The following is a 17,121-nucleotide window of genomic DNA, read 5'->3' on the forward strand; positions in this document are numbered from 1 at the left end:
TAATGGGATGTGGGGAGATGTGTGGAAAGGGATTGAGAAAGAGGTCTAAAGCCTCCATGCAATTGTGTTCTAAGGGTCATGAGTGTTTTGGGATGAGAGTGGCTGGATATAAGGGAGAGTGAGGTTTAAAGGAGAAATGGGAGTTTTCAATGAAAGTAAGGTGAATAAGTTGTAGGTGGGAAAGGGAGAAAATTGACTTGGCCTTATGGCTGAGAAGGTCTTGACTATTTGTTGTTTAAAAGTTAGTTTAGAACTTTCTTGTGGTAAAAGGGCGGCTGCCGCCAAGGCCCATAAACAGGGGCCCATTCTTGAGATGTGGTGTCTAGTTATTTAGAGAGGTATGTAACTGGGGAGAAAATATCTCCTGCCTTTTGTCCCAAAACCCCGCCTGCCAATTTTTGGGTTTTGGTGATGTATAGGATAAATGGATGAGATAGGTTTGAGAGAAATAGAGCTGGGGCTGCGAGGAGAGTGGCTTTTAATCACTGGAAGGGAGAATGAATGAGCTTTGTGGGATCTAAAGGAATGGCAGGATTCCACTTGGCTGCCCCATAAAGTGGCTTTGCTCCACACCAAATTAGGAATCCATAGGTGAAGATATCCTGCAAGCCCCAAGAAAGAAAGGATTTCACCCTTTGTGGTAGGAGTAGGGAGTTCAGAAATTAGACTCTTGTGATCCACCATTATTTCTCTGGTGTTGGGGGTGATGTGGACTCCCAAGTAGGTGACTGAAGGAGAAGAAATTTGTGCCTTGCTGGAGACACTGGATATTCCCTGGAGGCCAGCAAATTAAGGAGAGCAACAGTGTGGGCCTGTGAATCCTCATAAGAGGGGCTACAAAGGAGGAGGTCATCCACATATTGCATTAAAGTGCTAGAGGTTGGAAGAAGTTCAGATAAGTCTTGAGCTAAGGCCTTGCCAAAAAAGTGGGAGCTATCCCTAAACCCCTGAGGTAGTACTGTCCAAGTAAGTTGTTGGGAATGGCACATGTCAGATTAGTCCTGCACTAAATGATATGAGCCATTGGGCTTTATAACTGGAAGGATGGGTACATTAAAAGGTGAGTGGGTAGGTCATGAGAGATGAGAAGAAAGGAGTTTGTGTACCACTGGTTTTAAGCCTATTAGGTGTTTGTTAGTGATGGGGTACTGTGGGACATAAGGGAAAAAAGAGGGATTCTGCAATTTAACAAGGATGCAGAATGGCACGTAGCGATGGAGGGAGAAGAAGCTTCCCATACTAGGGATTAACCTTGTTTGAGGGGGAGGGGAAGGTGGAAGCCCCAGGGGCCAGGTCTGGGGCAGCCTGTAACAGGAGTATTGTAGCTGGAGCTAAAGTATTTCGGGTAAGAGTAGCTTTGAATTTGAAAAGAATGTCCCATCCCAGTAGGGGGGCTGGGCATTGAGGCATTATTAAGAATTTGTGTGTGAATTGGGTGTGATGTAGGGTGCAGGAAAGGGCTTGAGTGATCCCTGGGTGGTATTCTGATCCCATGACCCCTACTATTGTGATAGAGGATGGGGTTGTTGGTCCTGCATACTTAGGAAGGGTAAAGTAAATGGCCCCTGAATCAATGACAAAAGAGATTGGCTTACCTGCTACAAGGGGAGTTACTCTGGGCTCATGCATGGTAATCTCTGTGGGGGCCTCAGGCCCTGGGCATCGTCAATCCTCCTCCTGGGCAAAGCCTAGAAGCTCTGGTAGGGATGGCTGTGAAGCCAAAGGCTGTAGATTGGGGACTGAGCCACTCCCTCTCTGGCGAGTGGCATGCTCAATCCCCCAGTGATCTGGACATTTGTAGTCAGGATGGGTTACAACAGGCCCATGCTGAGTGGCCCAGTTGACTGCATTTGAAGCAGTTCCCATGTGGCTTGCCCCTAGAGGCAGCTGGCTTTGGAGTATGTGAGCCATGAATGGCATTAGCCAGGAGCTAGTATTTGGCCAGATCTCTTTTATAGTTTTTTTGAATATCAGGGGCTGATTGGGTAATGAAATGAGAGTGTAAGAGGGCCATGCCTGCAGGAGAGTTTGGGTCTATACAGGTGTATTCATGTAAAGCCTCAGAAAGGTAGGTTAGGAACTAGCTGGGATTTTCAGTGGATCTCTGTATGATCTCTCTAAGCTTGTCATAATTGACTGACTGGTGAGTAGCCTTTTGGAGGCCATGAAGTAGGTGTGTGATCATATTATCCTGGAGATCCTGATCCCCATTGTCAACCTGGTAGTTCCAATTTGGGTCCGTGCAAGGAATAGCAACAGCTCCCACAGGCCACCTATTATTTTGAGCATGTACTTGAGCCACCATCCAGACCTGCTCCCTGTACATGGACTCAGACAATCCCTTCAATCCCAGCCACTTCATGGAAGGGTTATAAAAAGCCAGAGCTGAGGCAAGGTTGTGACCTGAGGAAGGGGGAGAAGGGGAGGGGTTGAGTGGCTGAGGACGAGCATCTGGAGGCCAGGTGTGGGGAAGAGAGGGAAATGTGGAGGGCTGATGGATCAGAAGATTGATCTGAGTCTGCAAGAAGAGGTCAAGCATGAGCTAGGAGAATTTGAGACATAGGACCGTTTTGACAGAGAGAAGAACACGTTCAGAGATAGGAAAAGGCCTGAACAAGGAATCTCTACAGCTTTTGCCATTTTGGTGAATATCTAAATCGAGTGCCATCTTGTTGCCGCTGAGATCCATTGTAACCAGGCATTTGAGTTTTAATGTCTCCCTGGAGGCCGAGAAATTGGCCAGGAGACGGCCCAGAGGCATAGAGCGTGGAGGTTTGGATTGTGAGGATCTCGTGTAGAGGGTGAGAAAGGGCAGTCAGTCCTGGTAGAAGAGTGCCAGCAAAGGGCATCCCCTTTGGTACCCACCTTCTTTTTGAGAGAAAAGCCACCGACCGGCTAGAGGAGCATCCTCCAATAGCTGGGGGTCACGAGAAGAGTTCCCTCGGCCAGGTACCTGGGCTTCATAGAGACCAAAGTTGTAGAGAGTAGTTGGGGGAACCGTAGACGTAGGCAGGACAGACCCACTGAATTGAGGCTGGTGTTGGATGCATTGGTCTGAAATGACAAAAGGAGAGAGAGTCCTGAGTGTACCCGGTTCAGGCAGGTCTGGGAAGGGCGGCCGAGGGCCAATCACTCCAAGAGAGGGGATCGTCCACAATGTCGCCTTCCCGGGTTTAGGCACCGTAATGAAAGAAAGTGAGCCAAGATGTCGGGTACGGTTCAAACTTTATTAAAGAAAGAAATCTGCCAGGCTGTGCTCAAAATGGAGCACAGCCCGGGACTGCCCTGAGAATGGGGGACAGCACCAGGTGTGGGGGTGGTAGAGCTTATATCAGTGTGTTGGCACCAAGAGCTGGATGATGTAATTCTGGGGTGGGGATTGGGTTAGGTCATGGGAATGGAGAGTTCTGCGCATGCGGCATTTTCTCCAAAACCGTGAGGCTTCTTGTAAAAGAGAATGGGGGAGGGGAAAGGAGGAGGTGGATGGTGCCATTTTGTACTTGGGCTTGTCTAAAATGGTGCTGGTTATGTTGCAGATCTATTAGATGGAAATTTTCTCTCCAATCTACACTTTGGCTTTGGAGAGACAAAATTAGGGAAAGAGAAGGCCAGGAATGAAAAATTGGAGGGAAAGAGAGAAGGCTCTTAAATAATCGAAAGTTGCTGAGAACATAGGGAAGGAGATGTCACCATACCAAATGAAGTGCTTGCAGATACTTATATCTGCAAGTGCTTGCAGTGCCCCCAGACTTATGTTTAAGTGTGAGAAAGTGTTATTGGGGAGGTTGCAGAGCCCGAATAAGCAACGACAGATTCTAGAAATGAGCTTGGTGCTTTGAGGAGGCTTCTGAGTGTGACATTACTCTGGCTAGGGCTTGGAGACTTGGAATAGAGAGAGTGAACAATGAATAAAAAAAGTAGAAAAGGCTTATTGAGGGCTTTCACTCATACAACAGTGATACACATTTCACCTGCTTCTATCATCACAATATTCCCACAGAAAATGCACCCTTATTGGTCCTGTTTGTCAAAAGTCACACTGCCTATAAGTGCCCAAGCTAGGATTTAAACGGTCCTTCTGATCTCAGAGTTCAGGCTAGAGTAGATGTGTCTGAGCTGTATAAAAGCTTAATTAAATGTTATTGTTTATGCAGTGGAAATACACACAGTACAGTCAGTTCATTACTTCTCTTAATAGCCGGGATATTAAATACTTTCTCCTTTACTTTTGCTCTGGTCTCCCTCATGGAGAGAGAACCTTTGCATTCTTAATGACAATCTGCTTGTTTCCACTTGGACACCTTGGCAAGGAAGAGCCCTAACTCCTAGAAAGCTGCTATGTGCAGCCAAGGTGAGCCAAGTGAAAAGTTGGTTCCATTTTCCACAGAGAGTGACAGTTCATTTAATTCCAGCAATAAACTAGCTTCCAGGAGAAAGGACAGCTTGAAGATCTGTGTCAATTACATGGTGATTATGAAATTCATGATATGACTAATCCAGTGGCTGAACCTATGATTATCTGACACAATCCAAGGATATACAGAGTAGCAGGCTCTCTGCCTCCCATTAAAGAGAAGTCAGTTTGAGTCTGTGCTGCACTACAGACGACTTCTGTCTTTTCCTAGATCTCTCTCTGTCAAAGAGAGTAAATGTTTATAAAATGGTTTCTGAATTAAACTCAGTATCCTGAAAACTATCTGGGCTATTTTTCATGGATGACTCAAGGCTTGGGAATTCCAGTGTGTTGCTTTATATAATTTGAAGTACCATAAAGGCCTTGGACCTTGAAGACCTCCTTTGGTGCTTTGCATATCTTTTCCTGTAATTAGGGTTTACGATTAGGCTATGGGCCAGCATGACAAGCCTGTAGCTTCCCAAAGCACTCTTTATTTATATCTGGGCATGTTATAATTTCTTTTCTCTTAAGAATGCTTCCTAAACTGTAACCAAAGCCCATTTGTAACAGCACCTGTAAATATTCCAGTTTCAAAAATCAGGAAGCAAAAAATTATTGTCCAAACTCTGGGTCTCTGACATTGTTTTGGAGAGGAATCTAATAATCTCTGAGTGTTTGCCATTTCCCAGCTCTTTTTGGAGAACAAAGTTCATGGTTTCATGCATTGGTGGCCCATGTTTTGTGTCCTGTGTCCCAACATTCCTGGCCAAAGCTGATTAGACCAAGGATCGGTGACTGATTCTATAGGCTAGACAATGAGATGTAATCAGGCAAGAGCTTGGCAGAAAAGGGGTGCCCTCTACAGGAGGGTCTCTGGCTGACTCAGTGTAACTGCAAGAGACACCAAAGTAATCAGTCAGAGAAGAGGAAGTAGAGACAGAGTCGTGGCAAAGTGGTAGTACAGAGTCTCCAGCAAAAGGTAAGTGCTGCTGAGAGGACAGCAAGATAAACCAGATTATCTTCCTTGTGTCCCAATCACCTGTTGGTTTCCTTAATTTCCTACTCTCACTTCTCCATGTAACCTGTAGTAAGCCCCCATTTGGGGGCTGGCCAGTGTGGGGATCCAAACTCCTGACCTTGGTGTTATAACACCACACTAACCAACTGAGCTAACCAGCCAGCTCTGTAAGGCCCCTTAACTGAGGAAACTAGAATTCGGTTTCTTGCCATCTTTGGTAGGTTGAGTAAACTCTAATCCCCATACAAAGTGAATGTTGCTTTATAGGGCAAAAGGGATGCAGGATGATCAGAGTCAGTAGCAGGAGATGTGACCACAGATAAGAGGTTGAAGTGATGTGAGGCAGGGGCCATGAGGCAGGGAATTCAGGCAGCCTGGAGAAGCCTAAAAAGGCAAGAAAATGGATTCTCCCCTGAAGCGTCCAGAAGAAACCAATCCTGCAGGCACTTGGCTAAATCCCAGTGAAACTGATTTTGCTCTCTGACCTCCAGAACTACAAGATAATAAATTTGTGTGTTCTTTGTTTGTTTTTGCTGAATCTGTCAAATTTATTTATTTACGTTGCCCATTCAGAATACAGTTTAATTCACTAAAATGAAGAAACATGGAGTGTATCTTTTATCTACCTTGCTGAAATTCTGCTAAATTGTGGCAATTTGTTACAGCAGTGATAGGAAACTAATACTCCGCTTGACTGACTAAGCCAGAAGTCCAGCACTTTTTTGCTCTTTTCTAGAGGAAAACAAGATAAGTACCTTAAGCACTTCACAGTTCTGCCTAGTAGCTTAAAACTGGGGGAAACTCCCTGATTTGCTTTGAAGAGATCATTATATTTTGCCAGGAAGATACAAGGTGTAAAAATAGGAAACTACGTATTAAATTAAAATGATAAGACAGTTGCTAGTGAGGCCAGTCACTCAAAGAACATACCATAACAGCAGTCTTTTTAGGGAGAAAGAATTTAGCATTATGATTCAGAAACTACCACCACCAATAAAAACAGATAAGAATGCCCATAAAACTGAAATCACACTTCACCCAGGTCTGTATCCATCACACAGTCATTTTTCATTAATTCAAAATCTATCCGGAGATATATCTCAATGCTCTTGTTAATTACTTCTTTCAAGGTATTCTTGTCATTATAACAAGACCCTGGGTGCCATCCTAGAAGTGAGCACATTAATGAAATATACAACATACTGAGCCAAGTACTTATACACATAAACTGGCTTTCTGGCGCACATTTCAGATCTCCCATTATAATTTATAGAGTACACTCTGCCAGGTAGGCTCACCTGTTATCCTCTATAAAGACACAAGTGAGGATTCTTTCTGTAAGTCTTCGAGTTTAATCAGTTCATTCTGCTAGTTCCTCACAAAACGCTTTCTGCTGCCAAAGAACATTAAGACTTAAAAAAAAAAAACGGGTTTCCATTCATGTTGTATCTTTTAAGATAAATGCATTTTGAAGTCAAGGATGAGGTTTTTATACATGCTCTTCTTTATCCCTTAGTATCTGGAATCTGCTTAATAAAGTAACCTTTATTACTGTGGTAATAAGGATTATTCTGATAATTACTGTATGGATTGTTTTGACAATTACTGTGTTTTTAGTTGCTGACAACAGAATTCACTCTAGTTTTAACAGAAAGGGATTACAGCAGGGTATTAGGTGGCTTACAGGATTTCCAGCAGTGCCAGGGAGACAGGCAATGATACCACACAGCCAGAAACAATGCCAGGAGAAATGCCCAACCATAAACAGAACTGTTCTCATGGAAACCGCACTGCTGCTCACCAGTCAATACCTACGATGCTGGGGCTGACACCAGCACTTCTACCAAAGCACTTCCACCATCATGCTTGCAAAAGATGACTCTACCTACTCGCACTGCCACTTCAACTTGAATCACTTTCACCTTCTTGGCACGTATGTACATCTCCTTTGCAGAACCGGGATCATATGCAGAACTAGGGTCATATGCAGAAACCTACAAAAGAGTCCAGGCATTGTGCATTTTGGAAAGGGTTAGCAATTCTGTGAGGTTGGTACTATTTGGATCCTTGAATCGTAGGTGAGGACATTGAAGCACAGATGTTAACTAACTTGCCCTAAGTCTCATTAAGATAAAGTAGAGCCAGATAAGTAAGTAGATTAAGATAAGTAGAGCCAGGATTCAAACTTGGGTCTGTCTGAAATGGAAGTCTGTCCTTTCAGCTAACATTGATGATACTTTATTTATTATTATTTTTTAGTCCATCTGTAAGGGCCAACTTGATTAGTTAATCTGTTTCCCAAGTTTCTGGAAGAATTTTGCCAGCACTGGGACTCTGATACTTGTGTAACTGGAAAAAGGAATGAGATATTCTGAATGTGTAAGGCAAAGGAGAGGCTATATCTAACCAGTCATGGATTATATTACCTTTGTGTCAGATCTAAAGTGACTGGCCAGTCATGGGAGATGCACCAAGTGGAAAAAGTCAGCTGAAAAAATTTACCTTTGAAGAGAATGGAAAAAGAATTAAATTTCTATAGCCAATACAGTCTATATAGGTTGCTTTATCTGAAGGGGGGTGGGGGTAAGGAATACTTTAAAAGACTAACCTTCACTCCAGACAAAACTTAAATGACTTTCTTCTCTTTCTTCATTTCCAAAGCCAGAGCCAGCCAGACAAGACAGGGCGTGTAGAGTTGCACAAGTATCCTGCTGCATTTTTAGCCTCCAGGCTGAGGCATAAGTGCAATTAAAATTCCAAGGTGCAAATTATTTCTCCACCATATGAACCCTGGAGCATCTCACTGTGATTACAAAGGCTGGACTAACCATGGCTTTCTTAATGTTGTGTATATGTCAAAGATATACAGAAAAATTCTTAAAAGTTATAAATTCAAACATTCCACAGTATGTGGAACCCACTGAATTGTAGAATGGGAGACACTTTCAAAGGAGCATCTGATTCAGTGTCCTCCCACCTCTTGTTTCTAAATTTAAAAAAAACAAAAACCAACTCCACTGTAGTCATGTAGTCATGCTTTAATTTCATTCTAAACTTGTGTCATCCTGTTGAATGGGGCCCACAGGGAACAAGGCCCAGCAAATCCCTGGACCTCCTGTTGTTTGATATAAACACAAAACCTAGCCTGGACTGGCTTCCTTACAGCTAAGGTATTTTGTTCTTTGCATGCAGAATAATATGTTCCAAAATGTAGTATGGAAATTGCTGGGGGTGCACAAGTAAGCTTTAACTGGTATATAGACAAATAGTTTTTAACATTTATTTGTTAGTTCAAATGTGTATTAAGAAAAATATGAACAGGTCAAATGTGAGATTCATGGATATTTTTGCTTAAGCAAGACTAAGATTTTTTAAAAATTTTTTAAAATTTACTTATTATTTTTTTTACATTCTAAGATGTTGCAGAGCAGTTGGGGGGGGGAGGGAAGGGGGAAGGAAATAGGGTGGGAGGGGTAGGAAGGAGGAGGGGCTTGGTCAAGGCCAGTGATGCCCCCCTCATTCTGACAGGGGAGATCAGCGGGCTTCTAGTGGCAGCTGGGTCGTTGCTGGGCTGGATGTAGATGTCAGGGAGGTGTGGCTGAAGCCCTCAGCTCCTCACTGCCCCAGCTTGGGAGCTGGGGGCACTATAAGTGGCATCTTGGTGTGGTTGCTAGGCTGGTTGCAGGTATGGGGGGTGGTGGCAGAGGCCCTCAGCCCTACAAGGCAGTATTAGTCCGTTTTGTGTTGCTTATAACAAAATACACGGAACTGGGTGATTTATAAAGAAAACAAAATTTATTGCTTACAGTTTCTGAGGCTGAGAAATCCAAAGTCCATCTGATGGTGGCAACAGCGACCCAGGGGTCTCACATTGGAAGATGGTGAAAACAGAGAGAGCAGAGAGAGAGAAAGACAGACTCTCCTCTTCTTTTAAAGCCTGCAGAACCATGCCCCTGACCACCATTTTTAATCCATTCTCTACTGCATGGTCCTACAATCCAATCACCTCTTCAAGGTTCCACCTTTCAATTACTGTAATAGGATTTCCCACCCCTTTAACAGTCACAGTGGGGGCTAAGTTTCTAACACATAAAACTTAGGGGACACAATTCGAGCTTCGATGAGTTTTGGGGGAACAATTCAATCTACTACAAAGGCTAAGATTTAAAAAAAAAAGAGGGAAATCATTGCAAGGAACTATATTAACCAAGTAATTAAGAAAATAAAGATAATTGTACTCTAATCAGCAAAAACAAAAACTGTTCAGGTGCTCTTGGAGTGATTAAAATGTGAGAAGCCATCAAAAACAGCAAAGCCTGGATTCTGGTGTCTACTCTCTCATTGCCAAGAAGGGAAGATCTTCAATAAATCATCTCCCGTGATAAACTTCAGACTGTAAAATAAACAGAGTTACTAGGTGGAGTGTTGGAAAGTGGGGGGTGTTCTTTTTTGTTCCAGGGGCCCAGGGTTCCCCAAGATGTCTCAGGTTCTGGCTCAAGAAGAAAGGGAGGTGAGGCCAGCTATCCAGGCTCCTGACCACCGTAGCCTCAGCTATAGGCAGCTTTCATTGGTTTTAAACATCCAGCTTCTAATAAAAATTGGTTTGAAAACAGGGTTTCACTAATTAAAAAAAAAAAAGTCTGAAAGTGTTACTTTCAGTCTGAAAATACAGTATTTTATGTTATGCTTTTATAAACCATAGCTAACCAAAAAGCTAATGATATTGAAATAAGGTCGGCCAGGGTGAGGCTGGTTTCAGGAATTCTGTCCAAGAGCATTAGGGATGCTCAACCAGGACGTATTCTACAAATATTCCAAACTCCAAAAAAAAATCTGAAATCTGAAAAACTTCTGGTCCCAAGCATTTGAGATAAAGGGATACTCAACCTATATCATTATCCCTATTTTACAGATGAGGAAACTGAGGCACAGAGATGCTAAGTAACTTGACAAAGAGTCCCTTGGCTAATAAGTAACAGATCCCATACTCAAAACCAGGATTGTCCAATTCCAATGGCCAGCCCCATCCCCACCGTATGCTAGTGGTTCCCAACAGAAAGAGGTTAACGAGAGGTAACAGTCAAGGAGAGAAGGTCCAAAGTTGGAAGCCTTAATTACTTATGGTACTTTGGGACTTTCAAATGCTCTTACATTTCCTCATGGTTTGTGCTGCTGGACTGTTGATTTCCTCTTCATTTTATAGTGCCTTCCATACATCCCACATGGCAGGGGTTCCTGTGGAGGCTATGATCATCGTTAGGGAGGGTAGTGATTGATACAAGGGCTCTGCCTATATCCTCCCAGATTTTTCTATCATTTTGGTTATTTCTCTCCAGCTTCAAGTGAGCTTTTGTTTACAATGGCCTCGACCTGTGGCTCTTCTTTAGGGACCCACCCTGGGGCTGCTAGAGCCACTTTTCCCTCAACAATAGAGTTCTGGAAGTGCCTAGTAATATTCATCCTCCTTGCATGACCCTTCGTGGATGATCCAGGGTGAGAAGCTTCCTTGCCTTAGGTTGGAACAGACTCAGGTGAGATTTACATCCCAGAGGTCCCCTGCAGGGTCAAGGTGAATTGCAGCCCACTGGGATTCTTCCCTTTCCTGCTCCCCCCACCCTTTACTGATTTCTCCTGGGAGCCCCTCCTTAATAAGTCACTTGCACACAAGTCCTCATCTCAGGCTTTGGTTCTGGGAAACCCAACCTAGAAAAAGACTTAAAAAAAAAAAAAAAATTACGGGCCGGCCCGGTGGTGCACTTGGTTGAGTGCAGCGCTTGGGAGTGCGGTGGCGCTCCTGCCGAGGGTTCAGATCCCATAAAGAGACCGGTCCGCTCACTGGCTGAGCGCGGTGCGGGCACGACACCGAGGGTTGCGATCCCGTTACCGGTCACGAAAATATACAAAAAGGAAAAAAAAAATTACACCTTTAAGTTTAAGAGGGATAGTTATTGGTGGTTTCAATGTAACATAGTAGAGCCAGGCCTGTTCCTTCTCAATGTCCTGAAGAATTTAATGCTCAATTTAGTATTTTATTTACATTTTCATTCATCTTTTTAAGAGTTAATCGTGCCCAATCTTTAGGTTGCTCTTTCATTTTTTTAAAAGGCTTCTGCAATTCTTCCTCTCTCTGGGAGCTAATTGGTGAGGACTGCCTTCAACAGAATTTAAGGAATTGCATGGCCCCAAACCCCTCATTGCCTTTCAGGAAGCAGCATCTCTAGTTTTTCTTTGTCCCTCAATGCACAGGCACACACACACACACACACACCCACACAAATAGGCACCAACACATACATGCTCACAGGCACACGCCTGTGCACACACAAATTACATATATGCATGCATGTGTGCACACACATGCATACACATATGCGCACCATAGTTAGAATACGATTTCCTGCCTGCCTTCCTAAAGAGTTCTCTATGGAATTTCCTGAGCTTCTTTTTTTTTTTTTTTTTTTTTTTTTTTTTTCTGTCTTTTTCCGTGTCCGGCAATGGATCGCAACCCTCAGTGTTGCCCCTGTACCGGACCGGGACCGGCAATGGGATCGCAACCCTCGGTGTTGCCCCCGCGCCTCGCTCAGCCAGTGAGCGGGAACCGGTCTGTATGTGGGATCCGAACCCTCGGCGGGAGTGCCGCCACGCTTCGCAAGCGGCGCACTAGAGCAGTGCGCCACCAGGCCGGCCCCTCCTGAGCTTCTTTTTACCTGTGTGGATTCCCAGAAGAGTATGAAGGATTCTGTCAACAAAGTGTCCAGTGTGAGTCTCAACCAAATAACATACTTTTGAGTATAATGAGAAAAATAGAAGGCACTGAGAGAAAAAGAAGGCAAATGGTAAAAATTCTTTGGGCAGCTTTTAAACACAACTAACCTGTTCAATTGTCCTAAATGTTTTTCTAAAGTCTAAGCATGGGGGGGGGGGGAAGAGCACACAATATTACCTTTAATTAAATGTTTATTATGGCTTCCACATTAATATTAGGTCAAATTTATACTATAGTATATTCTAAATAGAGCTATATTTATACCATGTTGTGTGTACATTTTTAAATATATTGAAGCTCCTTGAGTACTTACTCATGTTATGGAGCATAATTTTACATTTTAAAAGATACAGAAGTTTACAGTTGCTGTATCTGTTTTTAGACACATTGTTGATCATTTGAAAAATGTATTAGCTTCCTAGTTCTAAGTCAATTACCATAATTTTATATAATTACCATACTATTTATATAATAAAATGCAGTCTTTATGGTAAGATAGTTTGGGTTCAAATCTTGGTTTTAACTTACTACTGTGAATCTTTCCCTCCCTAAATCTCAGTCTTCCAACCTAGAGATAATAATAATTAACTCATAGGGTTGTTGCCATATTGCCTGTAACTACTCGGCATAGTGTTTGGCAGCACATGGTAAGTGGGATGATGATGATGGTGATGATTATGATGAAGAAGAAGACGATGATGATATTGATGGTGGTCAGAATTCTTCACTTCCTATTTTCCTTTCTCTTTTTATCTCTTTCCCCTCTTTAGGACTCACACCTTTTCTCCTCTCACTTTGTGCATTTATTTCCATGCTCACTTTTTTGGTAATTTGATCATAACCACTCTTTATATAATAAGTTGTTTGATAATAATTTAGTATGTTAATAATACAGAGTTTCATGCCCTATAGACTTAGAGTGTTCATGTAAGTGAGACAGGCAAGTAAAATGGTGGTGTTAAAATTGAGACTAATCTTTCTAGGAAATTCACCTCGATTCAATCCTTGAATCCCTACTATGTGCCTAGTACTGTGCTGGAGAATCACATGTTCTGAATTTTCTTTTCTTTTTTTTTTGTCTTTTGTCTTTTTCCGTGTCCGGCAACGGATCGCAACCCTCAGTGTTGCCCCCGTACCGGACCGGGGACCGGCAAAAGGATCGCAAACCTCGGTGTTGCTCCCGCGCCTCGCTCAGCCAGTGAGTGGGAACCGGTCTGTATGTGGGATCCGAACCCTCGGGCGGGAGCGCCGCCGCGCTTCCCAAGCGGCGCACTTATCCAGTGCGCCACCGGGCCGGCCCCCATGTTCTGAATTTTCTAAGCTACTTCAGCTTTATTTATTTATTTATTTATTTTTTAAAGATGACCGGTAAGGGGATCTTAACCCTTGACTTGGTGTTGTCAGCACCGCACTCTCCCGAGTGAGCCACGGGCCGGCCCATAAGCTACTTCAGCTTTAAAATGGTCCCAACTTTTAGTTCTAAAATATAGCTACCATACATATGAGAACTTTTCTTTGCTCAGAAATGCATGAGGATCGTGAACTTCTTACCACTTTGGGACTCTATAGCATAGGAGTGAAGTTTTGCTATACATGGGCCCAAAGTGACCCATTTACTTCAGAGATGGCTGCCTCAGCATTTAGCAAAGAGTCTCTTACCCGTGCTTTACAATGAAGAGTCTGTTCCTTAATGTTGTTAGGGTAATATTGTTACACTGGTTCTTTTTCTTCTATTTTGTTGTTGTTCTTTGTAGCACTTCTTGGAGCCTTTGATAAGCTGATGTGCATTGTAATTCCCTAAAAAGAGGATGGAGTCATATTTGCCAAACTTATTTGACCACAGCACCCTTTCCTGAGGAGCCTCTCCAGAATGAGAGTTCAGTGGAACATATTCTGAGAAATGCTGATCTGCTTTACCCTTGGGCCTGCACATTTGCAATTATCTGGTCTATTTATTCTGTTACATGAACATTAGCATTTTCCACAGGTATGACTTCCTACTGTCAAGATGATTTAAAAAGATATTTTTTGGTAGAAGCCAAAAGAATTGCTCCAGATGGCTTAAGCATCAAAGAGAGAAACTTACATGCAGTGAATGTTATAGAAGGAAGCAAATCTTCTCGGGAAGTGTTACTTTTCTCCTAGCCCATGAGGACCAATAAATAATAATGAGGACTCAACTCATCTACAAGGCACTGTACTAAGCACCCTAAATAAGTTATCTGATTTACTTCCCACAGCTATGCTATGGAGTGGATATTATTCTCATTTTACGATTAAAAAACTGAGAGAGAAGTTAAGTAACTCACTTAAGGTGCCCAACATTATCTGGTAGATCTGGATTCAGATCCAAATGTATAGCACCAAAGATCACAGGCTTAAACAATAAAAGGAGAAAAAGCAAGGAATGAGGGGGAAACATGTACAAGAGGACTTCTGGACATCCCTCTACCCTCATGTGGCTCTCGCTGCCTGGACTTGAAGTCAGCTAGAGCCTCCAAGGTTTGTAGCACAAAGTGACCACGTTAATTTTTCATGCCTTAGGACAAGTTACTCAGTGATAATAGCTGATATTTGTTGAGTGTTTCCCGGATGAAAACACTGGTAAGATCTTCACAAAATTATCTCACTTACACATCAAAGTCCAAAGCTTGAGGCAGGTATTATAATGACCCCATTTTACAGAAGAGTATAGTCTCAAGAGAGTCAGTTTTCTTGCCCATGGCCACATAGCTAGGAAATGGTAGAGCTGGGCTTCAAACCCAGGTGTGGTCTCAGTTCAATCCACATTCTCCTATACTGCCCCCCAAAGTACTGTGTAAAACAAATTGAATAGCCTGGATGCTAAATATGTCCCCTTAAAATCTCCCATGTCTCTGAGTTAAAACTGGAAGAAAACAGAAAAATCAGTCCTTTTTTTCAGGTATTTCCAAATTGTAAACATTTGCTAGTTTTGGGGGCTATGCAACACCTAAATCTCCTTTCTATTTAGTGGGAATTCCATTTTTGGAATGTCTTGATGGAAGGGTCCCAGCTTATGAAAGTTGAAAAAGGCCAGACATTCCCTGTACTTGCTTTCTGGCTCAGCCAATGGGATGCTCCAGCTGAGAACAATGATTACGGAGGGAGTGATGATTCAAAGACACAGGAACTTAGAGAGCATTCGCAACAGTGGCTGCGGGGTGGACTGAGCAGTTGCTGTGGCCGTGGTTAATGTTCCTGTGTCAGTCTTTGGCTGGGTTTCCTGCTGACTCATTTCCATTGGTTCCTGCCTGTTTCCTGGGACCAGTAACCCAGACTCCCCACCCATTCTGTGACCCACCAACATCCCTCCAATACACCCCTGCTCTGCTTAGGTAAACTGCAGGTGGCTTCTGATGTGTGAAACCAAGAACCTGACTTGCACAAAATTATTCATACATTTGGAGTTATGTAGTTGGAGCCAGAGATAAACCTTTGTCTTGGACTCCTGCAGATGATTAAAAGTGTATTCTTTTCTGAGATCCCAGATAAAGACATAACTGGCTTTTTACTTGGTTAACAATTATCTTTTGTACATTGGGGCTATAAGCAGTGATGTCCAGTTTCTCAGCCAGTCCTCCAGGGCTTGGCCAAGAATGGCCCTATCATAACACTCTCATCCACTGCTCTTCTGCACTAAGCCTGTACTCCAGCCAACCTGGCCTCCTGGCTGCTCCATAGCCATGTTTTGCATTTTCCAACCCAAATATTCACCTGTCCTTCTAAAGTCAGCTTCTTCTAACACAGGGATAAATGAAAAGCTTGGTCTTATGTGTCTTGAGTTGTCCACTTAGAAACACTTCTTATGGTCCCTGGCTTGTTTCCCACTGCTCCCAGCTCTGCTGAGGGCCATGGCTTGCTCCATGGTGGTCTGGTAACTTCAACTCCAGGCCTGATTTATTCCTCTTGATAGTGATAGGAGAAGAGTTTAATCCTCTCTTAAAGGCCCAGGGAGTGGGAAAGGGAGTATGTCTCCTTGGTTGCCATACCACCCCACATTGTATAGCTAGAACAACCCAGTTTACTGGTGTATTGGGACCATTGGAAAAGGCACTGAAATTTAGCAGAGAAAAGGTGAAAACTCTTGGTGAATTTGATTCTCCCAGAGTCACGAGGGAAAGTAGCATAGGGTTAGGCCTTCACAGGGTGATAGAAATTGAGTTTGGACGTGTTGTCACTGCCAAAACTCATGTGGAAATCTGGTCCCCAATGTGACAGTGTTGGGAGCTGTTTGAGTCATGGGGGCAGATCTCTCATGAATGGATTAATGCTCTACAGGGGAGGGGGGGTGGTAGTGAGTGAGTTCTCGCTATATTAGTTCCCACAAGAGCTGGTTGTTTAAAAGACCCTGGCACCTTCCTCTCTCTCTCTCTCTCTCTCTCTCTTGCTTCCTCTTGCCATGTGATCTGCTTGTACCTGCCCACTGCTGGCTGCCTGCCGCTTTCTGCCATGAGGAGAAGCAGCCTGAGGTCCACACCAGATGCAGCTGTCCCAGAATCATAAGCCAAATAAACCTGTTCTTCATAAATTACCCAGTCTCAGGTATTCTGTTATAGCAACACAAAAATGGACTAATACACAGGGTGAGGGTGAAGGATTCTCCTACGGTCTGGCCCTGAGCATCCCACTTTCTCAAGCATCTTTCTGCTATAAATCTTTTGGGATAACCTCTTCATGTTACTGGAAACCACTGGGAGGAATCTGTTCCATCCCCCTTCTGTCTCCAGACAATTCCTCATTCAGACCATTGAACTCAGCAGGACTATCAGCCATGCTTGGACAACCAAGTCCTAAAGACCCATCAGAGGTAGCAGGAGTTGGGAAGGAGTTCAGGCTCACCTGTTCTGTGGCTGAGTACCATTTTGCTATTCTCTTCAGTGTCAGCTGCAGCAGACATGGAAGGGTCAATAAGTTTTGAAC

The sequence above is a fragment of the Galeopterus variegatus genome, unplaced genomic scaffold (assembly GCF_000696425.1).
Source record: "Galeopterus variegatus unplaced genomic scaffold, G_variegatus-3.0.2 Scaffold134, whole genome shotgun sequence".
Taxonomy (NCBI): Eukaryota; Metazoa; Chordata; class Mammalia; order Dermoptera; family Cynocephalidae; genus Galeopterus; species Galeopterus variegatus.